This window comes from Ascidiella aspersa, chromosome 7 (assembly GCF_963924565.1).
Source record: "Ascidiella aspersa chromosome 7, kaAscAspe10.2, whole genome shotgun sequence".
Taxonomy (NCBI): domain Eukaryota; kingdom Metazoa; phylum Chordata; class Ascidiacea; order Phlebobranchia; family Ascidiidae; genus Ascidiella; species Ascidiella aspersa.
This window is the reverse complement of record NC_139453.1, coordinates 9196873-9208930: the sequence shown is the minus strand read 5'-3', so window position 1 is coordinate 9208930 and position 12058 is coordinate 9196873. Positions and strand designations below refer to the sequence as shown.

Here is a 12058-nt window from a genome sequence, read left to right as displayed (position 1 = left end):
ATGTTTATCCGTTTTGGTTGTTATATATAAATTTGTAAATTAGGACATTGCTTGACAATTTTGGAAAAACGTGAGATGTTTACCATTTTTTTATTTTATATATCTTCTGTCAACGGAACGTAAGAGAAAGAAAACACCTTACTAAACGGAGCAACTTGTACGTATGCATGAGTTAGGCGCTTATCGGCCTTATTTCGTAAGTCATTTTGTTAGAAGAAGGATAACCCATCGTTTTACGTTTGAATTAGAAGTTCACCTCAGGCTTGAATAAAGCTTTAACAGAAACATTGAACATATATTGGTAAACTGTTAAGCGGAACATATTCTTAAAAAAGCGAAATGATGACAAAAGCACCTACTATAACCAGCGTGTAATTCACTGCTAATCTGTCAAGTAAAAACAGGCTTGTAGAGTTTAAAATCGAATTCTTGCGCTGCACTTACCGAAATAAAATGTTACAACAAATGTTATATGAACTGTATGTATCGTATCACTACTAATATACCATCGGCAAAGTGAAAGGGAACTTTGCTTTGTTCTGCCAGACTCAAATTTAACAACGGAGTAGTATGCCTAAAACGTCTTCACTTTATTTGAGGGCATAAGAGTAGCAAAGAGGGGGGGGGACTGAGGGGCCATGCCCCCCCAAAAAAAATTTTAGAAATATTTCACTCTTAATAATTTTTTTTTGTGTTTATGAGCAGTATCGCAGCAGTCGATCAAAGGCACGCTACACCTTTAGTTGGCATGCACTGTTACGTCACAAACGATGTAGTTAATATTACGTTTGCTATACATTATTGTAGTTTTACTAATTTTAGACAGTTTTTGAACTTGTAATGGTTTTTGAGTTTTGCATTAACACTCAGTCCGTTGCTGCTCGAAACGATTTGCTAACATTGTTATTTGTGTTCGTTACGGCAGTTAATACAAAAGCTAATCCATAAAGTTCAAACTTTTTGCCCCCAAAACAAATTTTTGGCTGGCTACGCCACTGTTTGAGGGGGGCTTCAATACGTTGACAGCCGTTTTGTCGCTATCGCTCAGCGACACATCATATAGGGATAGGAAGATATCCCTTCTGTATAAGTATCACATTAAAATTCTGCCAATAAAGCCCGCCAATACATTTTGCTTGACGGAACTGACTCCACCTTAACACTTTAGCGAAACCAAACGTTGGCGTTTTCAATTACAGAAACGCGATACCAAGTGACGTTTGACAGATATTATTACATGACACACAATGGAAAATATCACGCAGAAAGGGTGTGCTTTATGGAATCTAAAACGATTGTCAGTACGTTTCTGCCTGTCGATCACTGCTCCGCTGACGCGTAAATAAGCAGAACCTAAATTAAAAAAAAAATTCCGAGTAAAGTCGATTTTTAAACGAGTGGCATGATTGTAGCGCTTACCTCCATATCAATATGATGCGATATAATTGCCTTATTCTTTTGCCGCTTAAATCATTCCTCTTTACTATCTTCGGGGCAGACTATTCTGTTCTCCCGTTATTTCTGGTCTCGTTCATTGCCAATTCCACAGCAGGTATGGATAATTATTATTAACAGGGGGCCGCACCAGGAGCACAAAATATTATCGACGACCGGGTCCAAGAGAGTTATGAGTACATAATATGGATTGTATTTTTTTTACCAAGCTGGTAAGAGTTATGGGCGGGTCGAGGATTTTTCATGATTTAAACAAACAGTTGTGATGGTTAAAATAATCGGTTACAATCGCAAAAAGTTTAATTAGGAACAGTGAGCGTTGATCAAGATAAGTACCAGTCAGGTCATTTGTAAAATAACTTAAGTCCAAGTCAAGTCTGTTTGAATAAACAACAAGTCAAGACCCAGTCCAAGTCATCAATTGCGCAAGTCAAGTCCCAGTCCAAGTCATAATTAGAGCAAGTCAACTTCAATGTCCCATTAAAATAAAACGTTAAACTATTAGAATTTTTAAACTCGCATGAATATGAAACATAACTGAACTAAAAAAATAAAAATTGAACAAATACTTAAAGAAATGCTTTATTTCAACCCAAGTCATTTGTTCAAAAATCTTAAGTCAAGTCAAGTCATTTGTCCGAAAGACTTAAGTCAAGTCAAGTCAAGTCATTTAAAAACAGTGACTTAAGTGCACTTAAGTCAATCATTGACTTAAGTCATTACAACACTGGTGTTCGGCACACCCCGTAAATACTTACCAACATTAATCATTTCAAACATTTGAAATTAATTATTAACCATTTTGGCGTGATTTGCAAAAATACTTTAATCGATGGTCACAAAACAGGCAATTAAAGTCATAAACGCAGCTTTGTAAATAGCGGAAGTTTTATAGCCTAATAGTTTTGGGTCATAAATGTACGTGATGCAAAAGTTCTCCAAAATATATGGCACAAGTTTGTAAAGGTATGGGTTAATAGGCAGACCAGCTCGCGACATGTCATAGGCAGATACAGATAAACCTTTAACAAGCTCACGAAATGAAATACATTACGTTGAATAAAAGGATATAAGCAAAAAAATTTCTGCACTTCCTGCACCTCTTTTAACTAATCGTTTGAAATCTATTCAGTCGAAATATTTGTTATTCTGGATGTCTATCGTGTATAACTATATTGTTTCCATAAACAATATAAATAATTTGGGAAAAGGTACGTTTTCTGTACGCTTATTTTCCTTTTATTATGTGAATACTCATTGATAGTTTTTGAGTTAAATTGCATATATGATAGCTATTTCAAACTAGGACAATATGTGTCCGTCCAGTAAAACTAACCACTTCAAGTTGAATTTAAATTTACATCTAACGATTACCTGCGTTACTGTCTAAACTTTATCAACACCACCTAATACCAATTGCTTTTCAGATAACCTATTTTGCTAAGCCTATTAACACAAATCAAACCATTGATAGATTTTCTTTTTCAAATGACAGTCAGCTTCGCGACTGAGTTTTTTTTAATTTTATAGAAACGAAAAGTTATCAACGTTATATCACTGCTTTCGTAACACTATACATATAACGACTGATAACGAGAGATTTAGAAAAAAAACTTGATGAAGTATTAGATGAGGTCCCATGGGAAATACCCTTTGGTACTGTAAGAAAACCGTGCGTCTATTTTGAAGTGACTCTCATATATATCTTTGGTAGTGGTTTAATTTAGTGTTTTTATTTCACGCATGGTGTTGTAAACAATATTTAAAATAACATATATATATATTCCATTTAATTTTTAGGCAAATAGATTAATAAATCTCTTACCTATGTTGGCTTGAAATTGGGATATTAATTTGTTAATAGATTATAAGTAACGTTTTGTCCATAAAGAAATTAACTCCAGTAAACTTAGGTCCTTTCGTCCAAAACACAAATTTATCAATCCAACATTTTAATTACTTACCCAGTCAATTAACAAATTGAATAATTTTTTACTGACAATAGTCAAGTATTAATTTTTGCACACGGAAATTCAACTAAATAAAGACCAAAATATGGTTTGTTCATTTCTACTAAATGCAAAGCGTCGCGTCACCTAATCATTTTAAGGCTAGTTTATGCATTTACTATAGATGTTACATACATATTTTGACAAGTGCAATGGAGTCATGCTCTAAGTCTAAAATCTAAAACATTTTAATTTTACATTATTATGTGTGAATGCCGATGTAATTCATCTGGCCCGCCGCCTCATGACAAATTAGACACGAGTCCATTTCACATGCTTGTTGGCTATTTTAACAAGTACAAAAAAGCTTCGCGCGAATTTTACCTATAGCTCAGCGCTTCATTGCAGTTGCGCCGTGGAAGGCCGCCAGATGCGCAACGGATATCCTGCTATAAATAATGCCCACATCTACATAAAGTGTGCTTGTGTCTCTAGTGACAATTTATAAACGTAATTCTTACTTTTCCAATGGGTTATTGGAATCTTTTGGCAAAAGCAATCTTGTTCGCAATTGAAAGCAGGTGATAATGGCAGGTGAACTGTTTCAGCCTAGTTCAGTCTATTTAATGCTTATCAGACAGCAGTTCACAAATTATGGAAGGGACGATTTAAATATGCCCAAAACATTCTCTCATTCAAGTTCGTTTTATTCTAACAAAGGCTGAATAATTCCATTCCATTATATGCATTTATTTTGCTTTATCTTGTTGAACTAAGTTTGTTCAAGCAGTTTTGCTGGTATCCACTTCTTTCATTAAATCACCTGAATGACACGGAGCGAACCTAGGTGGAAGAGCAGTGTTACAATGACTGACTGTTTTAAAATAAAGCCAATGAGTGTTTTAAAATAAATTGACTCGTAATTTGACTTTAGTCTTTGATACAAATTATTTGACCTGAATTTAAGTCATTGAGTAAAATAAATGTGTTTGAAATCAAGTGTTGTCATTTACCATTTTATTGTAAAACTTAACTTATGAATATCAAGTTTTTCACGTAAAACGATAATATTGGTACATGTTGTTTTTGCCATTTATTGTTGAATTTTTGCTCATAATTGGACGAGTTTTTTTAATAGTTTATCCTTTTATTTGCATGGCATATAGACTTGAATTGGAAGTGACTTGCTCTAATTATGACTTGACTGGGACTTGCTTTGCTATTTGTTGAAAAGACTTTTCTTGGAACTAATTTATTTCACAAATATAGTGACTTGTTTACAACACTAGTACTAGGTCATGCCTCAAAAAAACTATATTTTTGATAGCATCTATTGGGTAAATAAAATTTTTGCGCTTCGCGCAAATATCAGGTTTTTGTCACTACATTTATTTAGCCTTAAAGCCATAAACTCTTGATAAAAGCTAATTCCGTTTACCGGTAATTAAAAAAATGCCGTCATTTTAAGGAAAGTGTAATTGTCTTGAATATGTCTAAGCTTGGTATTGTTTTAACTTTTTACCTTTCAACTTTTTGTATTTTTTACCATGAGCGGATTTTTTCGCGCTTTGCAGGATTAAACCGCATTTCATATACATTTTGCGCATGAGTGAACTAGGTAACTATATAGTCAACGAAATCTCTGAACAGGTCAGTATAGCAAACGCCAATAAAGCATTTTATACTATTTGATCAGAATTAACGGCATTTTTTCGCATTTTTTTTATGACGTCACGCGTCGCTTAATGAAAAGTAAATAAAAACATGGAAAAGCGATATGGTGCTTAAATATGGAATCTCAACTCTTACAACTTTTTGTGTAACATTAGAGTTGAATAAATCGAATTAAAACTTCCTACGTTGTGTAGAGTTAATGTGTGTTGTTCCAGTTTCGTTTATTGTGATATTCTAGTGATTTACCTAGGTAAAAATATTTTAGGGGTGCCGCATTTTTTTTATAATTTCTCAGGGGTGCCCAAGCCATAAAAGGTTAAGAACCACTGCCTCAACTGAACGCGCGGATAAATCCCTTCACATGCCTAACTTTTCAACCTGTGGTATCAACAGAAAGTACACCAAGCGTAATGTGGCGTAATAATAGGGCAAGTCTACTCAGTGACTTTGTATGCCTACTCTAAGCAAACAAGTTTTTGCTTTGTGTACGACACAGATCATGTTTTGTATTTCAATTTGACTTTGCTGGTAACTTAACACAAATGTGCATATAGGGCAGATGTGGGGCACTAGTTTAGTTTGTTGAACTTAAAATAGTTTATTAAACAAAGAGCGTTCTAATTGACCCTTTCGTTTTGACTCCAATTTTAAATGTGCGTATCTAACTCGCGAGTCGCCACAAGACGTTCGGGTTATTAGAACTGTATTAGTTGATGAACGAACAACCAGTTTTAATTATAGAGCGGCAAAACACTCAACGCTGTAAGCAGCACCAGTCGATAACTAAGAACATAAGCGGATAGCGGTCTTAAGTAGCTACAGACAATCCCAATGCTGACCGCAGTGATAATGGCAAAACAAGCCATTTAGCATTTAACACTTTGGGGTGAGGTAGCGTTGCTTGGCATGGGCAATGATACTGTCACATGCAGAAATATCATAAAACATATACGGTAAACACAAAAGCTCTTAGTCGGTAATAATTCATGCCCCTACACAGGCACTTTGCTAACTTATCGAAACTGATCCCTTACATTCAGTTGAAATTTTCGTTTATATGAAAAACAAGTAGTTTGTTTCAAACCTTTTCAAATGGTGGGGGATGCCTACTTGCATGGCATAAGGGAAAAAAACAATAATGCCATTCCTCCAAAAACATACAATAATGCTATTTCCAGAAAAATCCCAATAACAATGGGCTAGAGGCCGGACGTGGTCTTATTCTGAGATATATAGAATCCGTTCGAAGAACATGCATTGTCACAGAAATCCTCTCACTGAGACTTGTATTCGAAGCATTAGATAGGTTACCTTTTTGGCGAAGCGAGGTCCATGATGTTAAACCTGTGTCGCAATGTTTTCATAGTGATCCTTTATCATCAGGTTTTGTGAGGTGCAATGGTGCCATCCAGCCTAGCTTTGGAATTGGGACGGGTTTCGGTGGAGCGAGACGTACTTTACCAAACAGTACAACATAGGCAAAGGTTATTTTTTCGACAACGATAACTATATTTATCTTATCCAATGTGTCACGTCTACTTGTTTTCCGAATAAACGGAAATTTTAACCGAATGTGAGGGGTAAGTTTCGATCAGTCAACACAGTGCCTATATGCACATTTGTGTTAAGTTACCAGCAAAGTCAAATTGAAATGAAGAACAGGTTACACAAACACACAAAGCAAACACTTGTTCGGATACAAAGCGACTAAGTAAACTTGCCCTATTATTACGCCACATTACGCTTGGTGTACTTTTTGTTTGTACCCCAGGTTGAAAAGTTAGGCGAAGAGATTTATCCGCGCATGCAGTTTTACACTCATCCGCTGCCGCCGTAGCCCCGCATTTCGTGGAAAAACGCCCTAAAATAGTTTAGCCGCGCAAAGTTGTCAGCAAACGCAAAAAAACTAACGCCGTGCTTAAAGAGTTTTAACTTAAAGCAGTAGTTTACTAAGAGGAGCCCCACAACTTTTAGTGTGGTGCGAAACTTGCGGCTGTGCGGCCGCCGGCCGTTAACTTTTGCCGCCGTGCAAGTGTTCAGGAAAATACAAGAATTGGCGGTAGTACGTTGATATAAACTTGAGTCGACCTAATTCGCAAATTGGAATTTTCAAACAGGTATAAAATTAAGCAGGAGAGTTTTACTTTTAGGAAGTTTTACTGCGTACAACTTGCATTTTTTACCGTAACTAATGCACTTTAATTAGCTGTAAGACAACTGACCAACCCATGCTATGTTAACATCAGTTATGATGAAAAGCCTTCTTCAACAACTAAGCTAACCCGACCGCCAAATTAGTTTTGGCCAGCAAACGATGACACTTTATTTTTCTAGGAAAAAGATAGACGGTCCTGAACCTTTTGTTTTGTCTTTTAGATGAGAACTTGGTTTAAATATTTTTACCTTTTCCAGATTTTTAATATGCATATAAAAATGTTGTAGAATATATGTTACTTAATTTTGTTTTTGCCTGTGCTGAAATCGCTGAATTACACTGACATTATCCTAACAAAAATGTAAGTATAATTTTCTTTAAATTGCAATTTACGTTTTTTTAAAAACATCAAATAATTCACAGGTACGTTTGTCAATGGAGTCAACTTTCTGTGATTATTATTGCGTTGATTTGGATAAACAGAGGTAAGAAATTGTCGAAGCTGTTAACTTCCATAACGCTGAATAACAAGTTTTAAGTAGCTTAATCTAAACCTTGTGTCTACCTCTTTATCGCCATCTGTTTGTGACTATACTTAACTTCTCTCGGCAAGAGAGACTGTGACGTTAGCGCGATGTCCTTTCTCCTTGGGCTGGTTTAAAATGTCTGCTCTCTCGTCAAAGTGTACTGTCACTCCAGGCACTTCTATAGTGGTCGATTTAGAATGCAGCACACCTTTACTTGTGCCAGGTTGTTAGGACAAAACATGCTCATGCGTCAAATAGTTTAATTACCTTCTGTTTATAAACTACTACATTGTAACAATATCTCTGCGTTTGATCTCAAATCATAGCTCAAATACCTGTTATAATTTCTTATTCGTTCACTGCCGATACCACCCTATAACATCGGATATTAAACGATACTTATTTTGGTATTGGGCCGTTGTTATCGGACTTCCAAGCTACATTGTTATCTATAATTGCCTATTGATGTGTAGCCTGTGACGGTTCGGAATGGAATCAAAAGCATGACGTGTATCAACCTTACAACGAGGACATTTCGCAAGAAAACCGTGAAGCGTTTTGTGTCAAAGTAAGGCAAACACGGTATCAGAGTTAGGCTAAAAACTATAAACAACAATAACGCTAGGGATTTTTTCCGAATAGTTTTTTTATAGGATTAGCAGAATCCTATAAATGACTTAAATCCACATGTTTAGTGCAATCCTACAAAATCTGGAAAAAGTACAACAACGACGGAATACATCGGTGATTTGGGATGGTTGCGCGTCAAATTTGTAAACAACACCATTATATTCCATACACCCGATACCCAGGTAAGGCAAAACATTTGTACTAACGGTAGAATGTTTCGATTTTGTCTCGTCCCAATTGGTTATAGCCGTAACTGACATATGGGCTTATGCATATTTTTTAATCAAAAACGCCCACAGAAAAAAAATTGCAAAGTGCGAACTTATAGGTATAATGGTTTAGTTTGTCAGTTTGGTTTGGATCGCTTATGATTTTTGGGTTCTAATGCTATAATGTTGTCACGGAAATGCTATTCGAAATGATCCTTAAAAGCGCTGCTACAATTAAGTTTTTCTTTCTCCCTCAAGACGGTAATAATTATGTATTCGGCTTCACCTTGCTACTACAATCACGTTTAAAAATACAAGAAAAAATTGATATCGCAAAAAACAGTGGATCTCCACCATTGCCTTGCCACGAAATAAACAACTTTAATTTACTCTCCTTAATAGGTTGCTTTGGGTATACTTCTTGTTTGCATTTTGTTTCACTACGCTGGCTGCCCCAACACACGTTGGCAAAATAACGCACTAAACAAACTCTTTTTATGTATATTGAGCACACCTAAACATATGACAAGCATACTCACTATTAAATAAAAGTAATTTCGGTAATCGTGCATTACGTGTTTAAAACTAAACCTTGCGAACAAGATGTAAACAAAACTTGACGGAAATGCAGACTTTTCAAGCTCAGACAATTCTTGCACAAAATTTTAGAACACTACACTAACTCATACATCCTGGCCAGCAATAGCGAAAAATGTAATTATCAAACAGCAAGAAAGGCGATTTCGGCTGCAACGCGCACTTTTCCCTGACTAACGCCTCTCTCTGACTCACGCCGCCTCTTATTACGGAGCCAGTGTGATATCAGTTACTGGTTCATCTTGCTTTTAAAGCAGCGCTCGGGCCCTTGTGACGTATCATAGTAACGTATGAAGCATAGAAGCGCTCCCGACGCCGTTTTGTGCGAGAGAGGGCGCAGGCGCAGACAGTCGAAAGTTCGCCGACTTTGGCGAGCAGGGCTAAATGACGCAAGTATGCCAGAACCACTATTAATGCACACGCGCTGAAATCAATGGTTAACTCGTACAGCGAAGGAAAAAAATGAGCGAGTGTTCCTACCCGGCGGTAATTCAATGTTAACCCGTTTTGTCTGTTACACCACTGCGTTGCCTTACTATTACGTCAATTAGTGCTGCCTTATTATTACGTCAATTAGTGAATGGCTAAAGAATACCTCAACAATGGCTTTAATAATGAAAAGGTTTCTTTCTCTTTTAAGTTTCTGAAAATACTGGGAAAACAAACAATATTTCTGTAAACATGAGCACAGTAGTTTCAAATAACTTTGTATAATTTCTAAAATTCAGGTCTAAAAAACTTTTTAACGATTCACATTTAAATATTTTAATGTCCAGTAATCATTGATGCAGAAACCGCGTTCAAATTTTTCTAAAACATAATTTTACTTTTGATGCGTACCTGTTATTGATTGCTTTCAACAAGTTACAAACGGTGATAACTAAACCTGTTTAGAGCATCATAGTTGAGGTTTTAGTTAAACGTTGTAAGAATATTAAAGCCCATACAGAAGTGCGTAACATTTTGAACGCTTCTAATATCTCTTTATTCATTTTTAACACGGTGAAAAATGCTACCGATTTCTATATGGGCTTTGATATTCTTTGTACGTTTAAACTTATTTACTTTTTGAACTGACTTCATTTGACTTTAGTCTTTCGAATTAATTACTTGACCCTGATTTAACAAAATTGATTAATCCAACATTTATTTTTATTTTGTTAACTTGACTTGGACTTAAAGACTATGAGTTGGATTGGGAATATGTTGTTGCAAAAACTTGTCTTGGGCTTTTATTTTAGTTATTTTACATATAGGACTTGACTAAAATTTAACTCGTTTTAAAACGACTTGTTTACAAAACTGCTATAACCACGTATGTAATGCAGGTGGATGAAAGCTACCATGAAACAAACGATACTACCACAGAAAGTGATATTTCAGATGATCAAGGGATATCTTTCGCGGTAAGTTGTCGAACTGGTTATAAAATATTATCATTTTTTTTTTAAATGAAGATCTGGTTTTCGTGGACTGACAATATGCTCTTTGTTTCAGAGTTTATGTTGCTGTTCGATTCTCTTTGTAGTTCCATGCGTTGTCTGTTTACCAGGTGACGAAACAAAAGGTCAGTTTTTTAGTTAATTAACGCATACTCTTGATAACTTACACCAGCCAATGTAGGGGACGCCTCGCAAGGGTAGTCTCACGGAAGGTGTCACCATTTTTTTAAATGAACTCTTAGACCTTCGGGGGCCGGATATATATATATCGTAAAATTTTATTAACTTTATTATCGTCAAACATAGAAAACACAAAAAAACTATGCAATAAAAACTGTAGTAGGACATTAGGCCCAAGCCTTATTAAATCTTCGTACAGCTTAATAATTTTATCAAAAGTTAGCTTTGAATTGCATGTGCCAACATTTTAACTGTATTTTATTCTCATTAAAGGAAATATGTCGCTGGCCGGATTAATTACACCGACGACTCGTATGTAGCCCGCGGGCCGTTTCGGGGCCCCTGGTCTAAGGGGTCGCCGTGTCCAATTTGCTCAAAAGAAATCTAAGCAAATAATATTAACTTAATTCTTAGCAACTAAACGAGCAAAACGCACACGTCTAACAATTGTGTTTATGCCATTTTCTATGTGCGGTACCCCTCGCTTCAACTAATTACTTAAATACATAGTTAATAGTCTTGTCTATAAAAAAACATTTGCCTCCATTAAGTATTTGTTTAATTAGGTTCAATTCACTTTAGTTAATTTAAAAAGATGTAGCCTAAAGCTCTAAATGACGCGAATGGATGCTTAAATTGCAGGATTCTGGCGTAAATCCTTACATAGTTGGCCAGTGCATGTGGAAACATTTTTTTGTAATTAACTTTATGTCAGTTATAGATTAAAGGTTGGAAACCACTGGCTTTTACAAAAGTGTTCCCACCATTGCACTAACTTAACGTTTCTTATTTTTGTGTATTTAGGTTGTAGCTGTCCACTCGGCGAGAAGGTAATGTATACTGTTTCGTTGACCATCGCTATTGGTAAAAAAGTTTTATGTGTAACCGATGAATATACAGTACGTTTTGGAATGAATCGCTTCTTTAATACTTATTCAGTGGTAGCGGTCTTCTGGACCTTATATATACGCCATGCTCATTGATGTATTTTTTTTTTGCAAATTAGACATTCGAAACGACAAAAAGAAACCAGGCATTAAAGCAAGAACAAATTCCACGTAAGTGTAAAATTCCCAGTTTTACAATTTATTTTTGTCGCAGTTCGCATTACTTTGTTTTCCCCAACAGGGCATACCGAAGCCTTATGGATCAATGATCAAACATCTGTCATCAAAGAAAAAGACATTATGATAGGTACGTCTTTCAATTCTCCCGTTGGTAAAAAAATGTCCAATTGTCT

The 12058-nt window shown here is 35.8% G+C and overlaps 1 long non-coding RNA gene across 1 annotated transcript; it reads left to right on the top strand.

The window, feature by feature from the left end:
* The first annotated feature begins 7656 nt into the window (after window positions 1-7656).
* On the top strand, window positions 7657-11648 carry LOC146137603 (uncharacterized). Its single transcript, XR_014501442.1, has 6 exons — window positions 7657-7718; window positions 8234-8328; window positions 8456-8572; window positions 10525-10602; window positions 10694-10763; window positions 11623-11648. It is a non-coding gene; the product is annotated as an uncharacterized LOC146137603 (long non-coding RNA).
* The last annotated feature ends 410 nt before the right edge of the window (window positions 11649-12058 follow it).